This window comes from Panthera uncia (genome assembly GCF_023721935.1).
Source record: "Panthera uncia isolate 11264 chromosome C1 unlocalized genomic scaffold, Puncia_PCG_1.0 HiC_scaffold_4, whole genome shotgun sequence".
Lineage (NCBI taxonomy): Eukaryota > Metazoa > Chordata > Mammalia > Carnivora > Felidae > Panthera > Panthera uncia.
Window position 1 is genome coordinate 53533411 of NW_026057585.1, and position 13814 is coordinate 53547224.

At 35.0% G+C, this 13814-nt stretch overlaps 1 protein-coding gene across 2 annotated transcripts in view; it reads right to left on the reverse strand.

The window, feature by feature from the left end:
* The window catches only part of EFCAB7 (EF-hand calcium binding domain 7), a 47814-nt gene that overhangs the window by 22615 nt on the left and 11385 nt on the right, over positions 1 to 13814 (reverse strand). The gene's annotated exons all lie outside the window — the stretch shown is intronic.

Sequence of the window (13814 nt, forward strand, 5' to 3'; positions counted from 1 at the left end):
ACCTAAGGAAGATATAAAGGAAATCTCAAATAAAGCCGCTTACCTCCAGGAATTTGCGACATAAAAACAACAACAACAAAAACAAACAAACAAAACCCAACCAACCAACCAACAAACAAACCAGTCAGAACACAATTCAATTATAATTGACAGTAGTAAATTTTTACAACAAAAAATAATTATATGTGCAAAATAATAACCCTAGTTCCTAATAGTAACTGGCACATTGTTGGTACTCTATTAATATCTGACCGATGAGGGGAGGTAGACATCAATATAAACTGTATCTTGAAAGATGAGTGTAATTTAGATAATGAAAAGTTAGGAAAAGACATAATGGAAAGAAGAAATAAGAAAAAATAAAGTTTGTGAGAATGGGAGAAGCAGTGAAACAAAGTAACAAATAAATATGCTGCTACAATAACTAGGGCAGGATTAGTGCTTGCAACATAGTAAAAATGACTAAGTAAGGACTCCTAAAACTGATGCTGAAAGGAAAAGTGATGACTTTGTATTTAAAAGGTAAAGAATGTGACAACCAAAATAACAGTTTCAAGTCCAGGCAACTAAAAGAACACTGAATAAATTTTACACCCATAGCACAATGCTGATAAACATCAGTTTTGCGAAAAACTTTTCTGTACAATTGTTTCTGCTATCTCCTGGTTAGCCAAATTCCTTCTGGTCCAAACTAATAGGTCTAAGTAGGATCTCTTAACTAGAATTAAATACTCGAAGATGACACCTTACGGAAAAAGTAGAAAATTCTCTATTGAACATATGAGAAATTGTGCCATTGCCACAAATGTGTACAAAAATCTTCTTCACTTGATCATTAGTGGGCTTGCCTACCTATAATGTAAAACATATTTCTGCTCTACCCCTAGTGACTTACAAACATATGTATGAGTTTTTGAAATGACTTTATAAAAGATGATTTTGAAAAATTATCTGTAAGAATGCTTAGATAATAAACTCAAGGCCTTAATAATATTAAGATAACCACTAAAAAGGTATACGTTAGCTGTTAACAATAACATAAAAAATACTATAAGTTCATTATAGAAAAGTCTAATATGGTACTAAAAAGGTGAGAACAAACATAATTTCTATTGAGGTTGATTTCTCATTCACTTTTTTTAAAGGCTACATTATCCTAACATGTATTTACACATCATTTTTCTATTACATAAGTGATAATTATTTTCATATTTTATATTATTTTATAGCACAAAAATACATTTAAAATTAGAAATTTAAGAACACGGAAAAAATCCCCATAATTCTACCACCCTAGTTTGATTTCTATATAATCATTCCTAATACCACCCTTACATAAAAACCTATGTTTTACATTCTAATTAACATTATTCCATGTTGTGTCTTCTCCATGTAATGTTACATCCAAAATATTTTGCTACCAAAAAATAAGAACAAAACTGGAGGAATTACATGTCCTGACCTTAAAACTCAATAGAAAGCTACCGTAATCAAAATGGTGTGATATTGGCAAAAAGACAAATAGATAGATGAATGGAATAGAACAGACAGCTCAAAAATAAACTCTCACATATATATGGTCAAGTAATTTTCAATAAGGATGCTAAGACCATTCAATGGGAAAAAGGACAATCTTTTCAACAAATGAAGCTAAGAAACCTGGATATCCAAGTGCAAAATAATTAATTTGAACTCTTCTCTTATACCATACACAAATTAACACAAAATGGATCAAAGACCTAAATGTAAGTACTAAAACTACAAAACTCTAAGAAAGAAACATAGTGGAAAAGCTTCATGACAATGGATTTGGCAATGATTTCTTGGATATGACATCAAAAACACAGGTCACAAAATAAAATATAGACAAACTGGACTTCATTAAAATTAAAAATCTTTGTGCATCAAAGACACTATCAACATAGTGAAAAAGGCTCACAGAATGGGAGAAAATATTTGCAAATCATACATTTGAAAATGAACTAATATCTAGAATATATTAAAAACTCTTACAACTCAACAACAAACCCCCCCCCAAATTAAAAATGGCCATAAGGGGGTACCTCAGTGGCTTAGTCAGTTAAATGCCTGACTCTTGATTTCAGCTCAGGTCAGGATCTCACACGGGTCATGAAATCGAGCCCTGAATCATTGGGCTCTGCACTGCCACGAGGAGCCTGCTTGGGATTCTCCCCTCGCCCATCTCAAAATAAATAAATATTTTTTTAAAAAATGGTCCCAAGACTTGAATAGACATTTCTCCAAAGAAGATACACAAGTGGCTAATAAGCACATGAAAAGATGCTTAACATCACATCATTAGGGAAATGCAAATCAGAACCATAGTGAGATACTACTTCATACCCACTAGGATGGCTATTAAATAAAAACAAAAACAAAACCCCAAAAACACATAAAATAACAAGTGCTGACAACGATGTGGAGAAATTGAAACCCTTGTGCATTGCTGGTAGGAATATAAAATGTGATGCCACTATGGAAAAGTTTGTTAGTTCCACCAAAAATTAAACACAGAATTACTGTATGATCCAGCAATTCCATTTCTGGGCATATAGTGAGAGCAGAGACTCAAACAGATATTTGTACACCCATCTTCATGGCAGCATTATTCACAATAGCCAAATGGTGGAAAGAATCCAAGTGTCCATTGGTGGATGAATGGGTAAACAAAATGTGGAATATGCATACAATGGAATATTATTCAGGCTTAAAAGGGACTAATATTCTAACAGATGCTGCAGATATAAACCTTGAAGACATTATGCTAAGTGAAATAAGCCAGACACAAAAGGACAAATATTGCATGATTTCACTTAAATGAAGTACCTAGATTAAATTCAGAGAAAGAAAGTAGAACAGAGTTTGCCATGAGTGGAAAGAGGAGGAAATGAGGAGTCATTGCTTAATGGGTAAAGAGATTTAGTTGGGCATCACAAAAGCTAAATATGAAAGACCCACAGTTAATACCATCCTCAATGGGGAAAAACTGAAAGCTTTCCCCCTAAAGTCAGGAACACAGCAGGGATGTCCACTTTCACCACTGTTGTTCAACATAGTACTGGAAATCCTAGCCTCAGCAATCAGACAACAACAACAACAACAACAAATAAAAGGCATGGGGGTGGCTGGGTGGCTCAGTCAGTTAAGCATCCAACTTTGGCTCAGGTCATGATCTCATGGCTTGTGAGTCCAAGCCCCGCATCGGGCTCTGTGCTGATAGCTCAGAGCCTGGAGTCTGCTTCAGATTCTGTGTCTCCCTCTGTCTCTGCCCCTCCCCTGCTCACATTCTGTCTCTCTCTCAAAATAAATAAACAATAAATTTTTTAAAAAAGAAAAATAAATAAAAGACACACATTTGGCAAGGAAGAAGTCAAACTTTCACTCTTTGCAGATGACATGATACTCTATGTGGAAAACCCAAAAGACTCCATGAAAAAACTGCTAGAACTGATACATGAATTCAGCAAGTTGCAGGATATAAACTCAATGTACAGAAATCAGTTGCATTTCTATACACCAGTAATGAAGCAGCAGAAACGCAAATCAAGGAATCGATCCCATTTACAATTGCACCAAAAACCATAAGATACCTAAAAATAACCTAACCAAGAAGGTAAAAGATCCACATGCTGAAAACTATAGAAAGCTTATGAAAGAAACTGAAGACACAAAGAAGTGGAAAAACATTCCATGCTCATGGAATGGAAGAACAAATATTGTTAAAATGTCTATACTACCTAAAGAAATCTACATATTCAATGCAATCCCTATCAAAATAACACCAGCATTCTTCACAGAGCTAGAACAAACAATTCTATAATTTGTATGAAACCACAAAAGACCCCGAATAGCCAAAGTAATGTTGAAAAAGAAAACCAAAGCAGGAGGCATCACAATTCCAGATTTCAAGCTGTATTACAAAGCTGTAATCATCAAAACACTATGGTACTGGCATAAAAACAGACACATGGATCAGTGGAAGAGAATAGAGAACCTGGAAAGGGACCCACAAATGTATGGCCAACTAATCTTCGACAAAACAGGAAAGAATATCCAATGAAAAAAAGACAGTCTCTTCAGCAAACAGTGTTGGGAAAACTGGATGGCAACATACACAAGAATGAACCTGGACCATTTTCTTATACCATACACAAAAATAAACTCAAAATGGATGAAAGACCTAAAAGTAAGATAGGAAATCATCAAAATCCTAGAGGAGAAAACAGGCAACAACCTCTTTGACCTCAGCTGCAGCAATTTTTTGCTCAACACATCTACAAAGGCAAGGAAACTAAAAGCAAAAATGAACTATTGGGACCTCATCAAGATTAAAAGCTTCTGCACTGCAAAGGAAACAATCAACAAAACTAAAAGGCAACCAACAAAATGGGAGAAGATATTTGCAAACGACATATCAGATAAAGGGTTAGTATCCAAAATCTATAAAGAACTTATCAAACTCAATGCCCAAAAAACAAATAACCCAGTAAAGAAATGGGATAAAGACATAAACAGACACTTTTCCAAAGAAGACATCCAGATGGCTAAAAGATACATGAAAACATGCTCAGTATCACTCACCATCAGGGAAATACAAATCAAAACCACAATGAGATACCACCTCACACCTATCAGAATGGCTAAAATTAACCAAGCAAACAACAGATGTTGACGAGGATGCAGAGAAAAGGGAGCACTTTTCCACTGTTGGTGGGAATGAACACTGGTGCAGTTACTATGGAAAATAGTGTGGAGTTTCCTCAAAATATTAAAAATAGAACTATCCTACAATCCAGCAATTGCACTACCAGGTATTTATAAAAAGGATACAAGAATGCTGATTCGAAGGAGTACATGCACCCCAATGTTTATAGCAGCACTATTGATAATAGCCAAATTATGGAAAGAGCCCAAAGTCCATCAAAGGATGAATGGATAAAGAAGATGTGCTATACATATACAATGGAATATTACTCAGCAATCAAAAAGAATGAAATCTTGCCATTTGCAACAACATGGATGGAACTAGAGTGTATTATGCTAAGTAAAATAAGTCAGTCAAAAGAAAGACAAATATCATATTATTTTACTCATATGTGTAATTTAAGAAACAAAACAGATGAACATAGAGGAAAGGAAGGAAAAATAAGATAAAAACAGAGAGGGAAGCAAACCACACAGACTCTTAAATACAGAAAACAAACTGAGGGTTGCTAGAGGGGAGGTGGGTAGGAGATGTGCTAAATGGTGATGGGCATTAAGGAGGGCACTTGTTGGGATGAGCACTGGGTCTAATATGTAAAGTGATGGATCACTAAATTCTACTCCTGAAACCAATACTACACTGTATGTTAACTAACATGGATTTAAGTAAGTTTAAAAAAAAAAAAAGATTTAGTTGAGGATGATGAAAAAGTTCTGGATATGAGTGGTGATGGTTGCAAAACCATATGAATGAATCTAATGAACAGAACTATATATTTAAGAATGGCTAAAATGGTAAAATTTATATTATGTATATTTTACCACAAGAAAAAAAGCCATTTTGCTAAGCAATATTCAAGTTTTTTCAATTTAACTGGTTCTATAATTACCCATTGAGTATGTATACCATTACTTACTTGTTTCTAAAATGTTAGATATTTATGTCATTTCTAATTTCTCATCAGCATAAATAATACTAAAATGAAGACTACTTTGTCTAAATATTTTTCTCTTCATGAATAATATCCTTCAAAAGATCTTCTAGGCCAAAAGTAAGTATATTTTTTAAATTAACTTTATTTTTTTTAGTTTACATCCAAATTAGTTAGCATATAGTGCAACAATGATTTCAGGAGTAGATTCCTTAATGCCCCTTACCCATTTAGCCCATCCCCCCTCCCACAACCCCTCCAGTAACCCTCTGTTTGTTCTCCATATTTAAGAGTTTCTTATGCTTTTGTCCCCCTCCCTGTTTTTATATTTTGTTTCTCTTCCCTTATGTTCATCTATTTTGTCTCTTAAAGTCCTCGTATGAGTGAAGTCATATGATTTTTGTCTTTCTCTGACTGACTAATTTTGCTTAGCATAATACCCTCCACTTCCATCCACGTAGTTGCAAATGGCAAGATTTCATTCTTTTTGATTGCTGAGTAATACTCCATTTACATATATACCACATCTTCTTTATCCATTCATCCATCAATGGGCATTTGGGCTCTTTCCATACTTTGGCTATGGTTGATAGTGCTGCTATAAACATTGGGGTGCATATGTCCCTTCAAAACAGCATACCTGTATCCCGTGGATAAATACCTAGTAGTGCAATTGCTGGGTCGTAGGGTAGTTTTATTTTTTAGTTTTTTGAGGGACCTCCATACTGTTTTCCAGAGTGGCTGCACCAGCTTGCATTCCCACCAACAATGCAAAAGAGATCCTCTTTCTCCTCACCAACATCTGTTGTTACCTGAGTTGTTAATGTTAGCCATTCTGACAGGTGTAAGGTGGTATCTCATTGTGGTTTTGATTTGTAATTCCCTGATGATGAGTGATGTTGAGCATTTTTTCATGTGTCGGTTGGCCATCTGGATGTCTTCTTTGGAGAAGGTCTATTCGTGTCTTTTGCCCATTTCTTCACTGGATGATTTGTTTTTTGGGTGTTGAGTTTGATAAGTTCTCTATAGATTTTGGATACTAATCCTTTATCTGATATGTTGTTTGCAAATATCTTTTCCCATTCCATCAGCTGCCTTTTGGTTTTGCTATTGTTTCCTTCGCTGTGCAGCTTTTTATTTTGATTGAGGTTCCAGTAGTTCATTTTTGCTTTTGTTTCCCTTGCCTCCAGAGATGTGTTGAGTAAGAAGTTGCTGCAGCCAAGATTGCTTGCTTTCTCCTCGAGGATTTTGATGGCTTCCTGTCTTACATTTAGGTCTTTCATCCATTTTGAGTTTATTTTTGTGTATCGCGTAAGAAAGGGTCCAGGTTCATTTTTCTGCATGCAGCTGTCCAGTTTTCCCAGCACCACTTGCTGAAGAGACTGTCTTTATTCCATTGGATATTCTTTCCTGCTTTGTCAAAGATTAGTTGGCCATATGTTTGTGGGTCCATTTCTGGGTTTTCTATTCTGTTCCATTGATCTGAGTGTCTGTTCTTGTGCCAATACCATACTGTCTTATGATTACCACTTTGTAGTGTGGCTTGAAGTCCAGGATTGTGATGCCTCCTGCTTTGGTTTTCTTTTTCAAGATTGCTTTGGCTATTCAGGGTCTTTTCTGGTTCCATACAAAAAAGTAAGCATATTTTTAAGGCAGCATGTGTTTCCATGCTGCTTTGTAAAACAGTGATACCAATTTTACAATACCACCAACAATGTACCATGTAATAATTTTTCCACTACCATAACTTGGTCAGCAGTGTTATCATTAGAAAAACTGTGTGGTGGTGGGGAATGATTTCTTTTTCTTTCTCTTTTTCTTTTTTAATTTTATTTATTTTTTAAACAGAGAGAGACAGAGCATGAATGGGGGAGGGTCAGAGAGAGAGGGAGACACAGAATCTGAAGCAGGCTCCACGCTCTGAGCTGTCAGCACAGAGCCCGACGCGGGGCTCGAACTCAAAGACCATGAGATCATGACCTGAGCCAAAGTCGGAAGCTCAGCTGACTGAGCCACACAGGCACCCCAAGGGAATGATTTCTTAAGCAACGTGTGGGTACATAATATTATAGTATTCCACAATTTTTGTCTATATACAGTATTGCATTGATTTTTGTGATTTATATTAAGGCAATAAAAACAATGTAATAATTAAATGGTACAGTAATAACTTTTGCATCAATTTTAATTTTTCTGATTATTAGCAAGGTTGAACTTTTTCCCATGTGTTTATTATTTTTGTCTCTTTTTGTGGGAACTGCCTATTCATCTATTTTTGTAGCTCTATCATCAACTTGGTATTTTTGTTACATATTTTAATAAATTGTTTTGACTGTTTTAGATATTGACTACACTTTGTAAGTTTTGATGTATTTTCTGTTTCCTTTTATTTTCATTTTGGTTAGTTTCCAATTTATGTAAGTTTTCCTTTTTTTTTTTAATTTTTTTTAACGTTTATTTATTTTTGAGACAGAGAGAGACAGAGCATGAATGGGGGAGGGTCAGAGAGAGAGGGAGACACAGAATCTGAAACAGGCTCCAGGCTCTGAGCGGTCAGCACAGAGCCCGACGTGGGGCTCGAACTCACGGACCGCGAGATCATGACCTGAGCTGAAGTCGGACACTTAGCCGACTGAGCCACCCAGGCGCCCCTAGTTTTCCATTTTTATATTCATCTTTTCTTTGGAGATTTATTCTTAAACTGAATTTTAAGAAATTACCATTATTGCTGAACTATTACTCAAGCTTTCAGTCACTAATCACATGCACTGTCATACCTTTGGGATATAAAAGATATGTGTATTTTTAATTCTGATAAATTAAAATGTGACCTTAAATTATTAGAATTCATCTTTGTAAAGATATTGCTGATGACAGAAACGAGTCATTATGTATGACATTTCAACAACATCTCTATGAGGCAATAAGGGATAGATAGATATAAATTAGTCATTTTAATAAACAGATAAACTGAGGTACCCAGAGGTTATACAGAATCAGAATTTCTCAAGGAGTTTGTAGAAATATTAGGTCTAGAGTCTAAGACTTTTGGATCAACACTTCTACCATTAAATCATGTTTCTAAAACAAAATATACTCTGGGTACTAAATTCAAAATTTTTATAACTCAATGAAGTTCAAACTGGGGCTTGAGCCAAAAGCTCAAGTTCAACAATTAATGATGAGTAAGAGTATATACAGATTGTCATTTAGCCTCCTTGTAAATCCCTTGGATGGTAATATATTAAGGACTAACAACAGATGCTGACATTACCTCAAAGCCAGCTGGCCTTAATATAATCAACATGACCTTGGATGGTGACAATTGCTACAGAGAAGAAAGGAAAGATACTCACATGGTATTTAGACAAGCTACACTTTTAGATAGTTTGAGCTAAGATTCTGACATCAAATGGAAAACATGTTTTCCTTTCAATGAACTTTGACTATAGCACTATCAAATGGAACTTCATCTGAAATATTTTATGAATGTTTTTTATAGTCACCCATCTGGAATGGAATGAAATACTCATTTAGAATTATAGAATACTAAAGGTAGAAGAAGTCTGAAGAGCAATCCAGTCCAGATTTCCCTTTTGATTGATGAAAAATAAAGGGATATGCTTGTCACAACTTACGCTGACTGCAGAGCCAGAGCTGGACCTACGTCTCCTAACTTTCTCTCCTAACTGCCAGCTATATTCAAAATTCTGTTCTTTTGCACATTTAAATATCTGCCATGATTTTTTCAAAAGCTAGTAATTAAAGAAAGTTCAGGCTTGGGGCGCCTGGGTGGCTCAGTCGGTTAAGCATCCGACTTCAGCTCAGGTCACGATCTCGCGGTCCATGAGTTCGAGCCCCGCGTCGGGCTCTGGGCTGATGGCCCGGAGCCTGGAGCCTGCTTCCGGTTCTGTGTCTCCCTCTCTCTCTGCCCCTCCCCCGTTCATGCTCTGTCTCTCTCTGTCTCAAAAATAAATAAACGTTAAAAAAAAAAAAAAGTTCAGGCTTATGAAATCATTACAATAGACTATGAGAAAGCATTGTCATTTGGAATTATCCATATATTGAAGTGTTAAGATAAACATAATTATTTGGGTTCCTTATTGAAAAAAATATACATTTTAGTAGCTGGGAAATTTCTTAAATTTGTATTTAATCATGCGTGTAGCAGCCCCCCCCCCCCCACCTCTGATAAAAGTGTTTAGGGCCACCTGGATGGCTCAGTCAGTTGGGCATCTGACTCTTTTCAACGTGTTTTTTTTTTTAATTTATTTTTGGGACAGAGAGAGACAGAGCATGAACGGGGGAGGGGCAGAGAGAGAGGGAGACACAGAATCGGAAACAGGCTCCAGGCTCCGAGCCATCAGCCCAGAGCCTGACGCGGGGCTCGAACTCACGGACCGCGAGATCGTGACCTGGCTGAAGTCGGATGCTTAACCGACTGCACCACCCAGGCGCCCCTTGGGCATCTGACTCTTGACTTTGGCTCAGGTCATGATCCCAGGAGGAGTGAGGTCAAACTCCGCATTGGGCTCTGTGCCGAGCATGAAGCCTGCTTAAGATTCTCTCTCTCCCTCTCCCTCTGCCCCTTCTTCACACAAGCACACACTCTCTCATCTCTCTCTCTTAAAAACAAACCAACCAACAAATAAATAAATTTTTAAAAAGGTGTTTAAACAAATAAAAAACTACAGGCATACCTCAGAGATATTGCAGGTTTGGTTCCAGACCACTGAAATAAAGTGAGTATCACAATAAAGCAAGTTGAACAAATTTTTTGGTTTCCCAGTACATATAAAGTTATGTTTATACTACACTGTAGTCTACTAAGTGTGCAATAGTTATTATGTCTCAAAAACACAATGCACATACCTTAATTAAAAGATACTTTATTGCTAAAAAATGCTAAACATCATTTGAGCTTTTAGCAGGTCATAATTATGGATCACAGATCACCATAACAAATATAATAATAATGAAAAGTTTAAAACACTGCAAGGATTACCAAAATGTGACACAGAGACACAACGTGAGCAAATGCTGTTGAAAAATGGCAACAACAGGCTTGCCTGACACAGGGTTGCCACAAATCTTCAATTTACAAAAATGCAATTATCTGTGAAGCACAATAAAGTGACATGCAATAAAACGAGGTATGCCTGTAATGCATTTTGCCTGGTACACTGGTAATGAACATAATTTGTAACATTTGGGAAACTCAAAGATGAGAGAATTTTTCCACGTGCTTATTATATTTCTTGGAGGCAGTGCCACAGTTGACAGGAGATGCCTTTGGCTGGGGAGTGAGTTAACATTATTATCATAAGTCTTTCCTAAATTCCAGTTTTAGAGAAAGTATAGGAAGAGAATTTTTATGTTTCCTTGGAAAGACAGCCAACCTAGATACTACAATACATGGTTAATAAGACTAGAATATGGTGGAACAACAGCTATTACAAAATAGAAGATAAATGTCACATGATTTATATCAACCAAATTTCAAGGTAATAATCAGATTATTTTGAATACTAAATAAATAACATTATTAGGAGAATTTGTAGCTCTCCTGCTTAAAAGAAAGCACTCAAATTCTTAAGATCTGCCAGAATTGTTAACAACACAGTGCTTATTCAACCTAATTTTTTTAAAACAAATAGACTTTCAATCACACAAAGCTTTTTCTCTAGAATCTAGACTAAAATGTTATGAATTAAAAGAAAAAAGTACTGATAAAGTAAATGGCTCATTCAAATAAATCCGTTTGAAAGGATTATAGACTAAGGTTGACAGTTTGAGTATTATGAGAAAAATGGAAGGATGTTGAGTTTTTAAAAAAATTTCAGAATGACAGAGTAAGAAATTCCGTGTGTGATATAGTTTTCTCACGATATAAAGCAGAAATAAAATAGTAGCTTGTAATTCTTATACATGGCATAAGGTGGTGCTATATTCTACCAATTCAGGTAAATTCATATAAAAAGAAAAAGAACTGTTAATTCACTTGTCATATACAAATTTTACTTATTTTCATTCGCAATGTATAAGGAAATAATGAAAAGTACAAATTAAAAATAGTTCAGTTGAAAATTCTACTATCAGAAAACTTGAATGTATCAGTAAAGTTACATTTTTCTTGGGACACTGTAGAGAACATAATTTGTTTTGACATATAATTCTGTATTATTATTAAAGTTTTAGGTGGGGTAGAATTATTAAGCAGATCTAGCATAAACTTGGGCACCTGGGTGGCTCAGTCAGTTAAGCATCTGACTTCGGCTCAGGTCATGATTTCACGGTTGGTGGGTTTGAGCCCCGTGTCGGGCTCTGTGCTGACAGCTTAGAGCCTGGAGCCTGCTTTGGATTCTGTGTCTCCTTCTCTCTGCCCCTCCACTGCTCATGTTCTGTCTCTCTCTCTCAAAAATGAATAAACATTAAAAAAATTAAAAAAAAAAAGATCTAGCATAAATGTAGAGGAGGAACTTATATATCATCATCATCATCACTGTTGTTCTTTAAAGATATCCTATGTCACATACTTATTAGAAAGCTATTTGCTTTTCATTAAGACAAACAGGTAAAGAGTTAATGAACGTTTTGTTATTAAAGAATTATAAAATGTATATAAAAACAAAAAGTTAAATAGATGATTTATAAAGGAAAAAATTTATATGGATTGCCACCTAATTGACAAGTTGAATTGATCATCATTTTGAAAATATGAGAAACTTTTGTAACAAAATTACTATTTGGAGCCTTCACAAAAATTTAGACAATTAACTTCTACTTTAAGATGTTTGTATTGTTATATACATAGGCATATACAAAACAAATATGTTACACAACATATTCATATCTTATATAACACATGCGTTTTATACCACACATATACTTAAAACACATTCTAATTGGGAGTCTGGATACAGGAAGTATTACATCTCTGGAGTTTACAACTCATGGTTTGGGCTTTCTCTAATTGTAATCATGACTAGCAATTGAAGCTATTCCTCTTTCAAAGAAAAATTCCTAACATTCTTTGCATATTACAAGACCTAAGCAAGCAGAATTCAGTATTAAAAAAAGAAAAGTGATAATGTACCCAAAAGTGGTCTATAGAAAAGGTCTTATTTTCCTCCTGTAATTCATGTCCTTTACCAATTGTGTGAATTTACAGTTTAAAATCTGGCTTATGCATACATTTCAACAATTTTCTAACTTTTGAAAAGATCTTTTTCCATCCCAATTCCATAATTCTCCACTCCACATGAAACTGAGGTACCCAAACTTGTTTAAAATAGATTTAAAGTATTTGAAGTAACTTGTTCTTCTAGTAACTTATTCTATCAATCTCAAAACAAATTATACAATAACCATATTTATAACAAGTACTTCTCAGAGTTGTTGTAAACTTAAATTTATGAAATTTATTTCAAGAATTCAAAGTAAAATGCAAACAAAGAACTGAATCCTGCTGACTAACAGAATTTCTTAAATTCACAGATTTTTTTTCTTTAAATCACTTCAGCTCATCTAAGAAATATCAGATAGTAAACAATAGTGGGCAAAATCAAGATCAGAAATAGGATATTAAAAGTCAGGCAAATAATATGAAGGTAATATGAAGGCCTTGAAGTATTTCCAAACACATAAAGTTTTATATGAAAGTCACAGAATTTTAAAATTGAAAGTATGCCATCTTCTTTTAATCATTAAATTCTTCTAGTATCTTTTACCTAATTCCCACTTGTCATCAGCACCATTCCCTGCTTTTGATGTCTTAGGTGCAAAATGTAAGTTGTCTTTTGTTACACAATCACTGTGGCCTATAGATTAATTGTGGCATTGTCTGTTAGATCTGTCCCTTTCTTACTATGTTCAGGTACTACCCTAGGCTTAGCTGTCATCACTTTATATCAGGATATCTCTATCAGCCTTTCAGATAATCTCCCTAAATTGAAGTCTTCATACACAACATACAATAGTAGCATAAGTTCTTAAACTATACTTTCATCACTTCCTACAGTCATCTATTGGTTCTGTAATAGTATTCATTACGCTGTCATTTATTAAAGTGATTACTAGATTCCTGGTACTATGCTATGCACTTAATACCTGTGAGATGATTTAAATCTTCTAGGAACACACTAAATATAATTATTC